The 350-nt window shown below is 45.4% G+C and overlaps 1 protein-coding gene across 1 annotated transcript in view; it reads right to left on the bottom strand.

Moving 5' to 3' along the window:
- LOC107694519 (junction-mediating and -regulatory protein) overlaps positions 1-350 on the bottom strand; it is a 12,668-nt gene that overhangs the window by 11,177 nt on the left and 1,141 nt on the right. The window lies entirely within an intron of this gene.

Raw genomic sequence — 350 nt, forward strand, 5'->3', positions numbered from 1 at the left:
TCACACACACACACACACACACACACACACACACACACACTCACTCACTCACTCTCACACTCACACACTCTCACGCACACTCACACTCACACTCAATCACACAAACACACACACACACACTCAATCACTCACACAAACACACACACACACACACACACACACACACACACTCACAGACACAGAAACTTGAATTGTCAGTTTGTCAGGTAAACTAGAAACAGAAGGTCATTTGCATACAGGTGTTGTGTGTTTGTAAGCTCACCTAGTCTCTCAATGAAGCGCTGAGTCATGACACTGGTTTAGTGTCACACACACATACACACACACACACACACACACACACACACACA

The sequence above is a fragment of the Sinocyclocheilus anshuiensis genome, unplaced genomic scaffold, assembly GCF_001515605.1.
Source record: "Sinocyclocheilus anshuiensis isolate Anshui unplaced genomic scaffold, SAMN03320099.WGS_v1.1 scaffold1031, whole genome shotgun sequence".
Classification (NCBI taxonomy): domain Eukaryota; kingdom Metazoa; phylum Chordata; class Actinopteri; order Cypriniformes; family Cyprinidae; genus Sinocyclocheilus; species Sinocyclocheilus anshuiensis.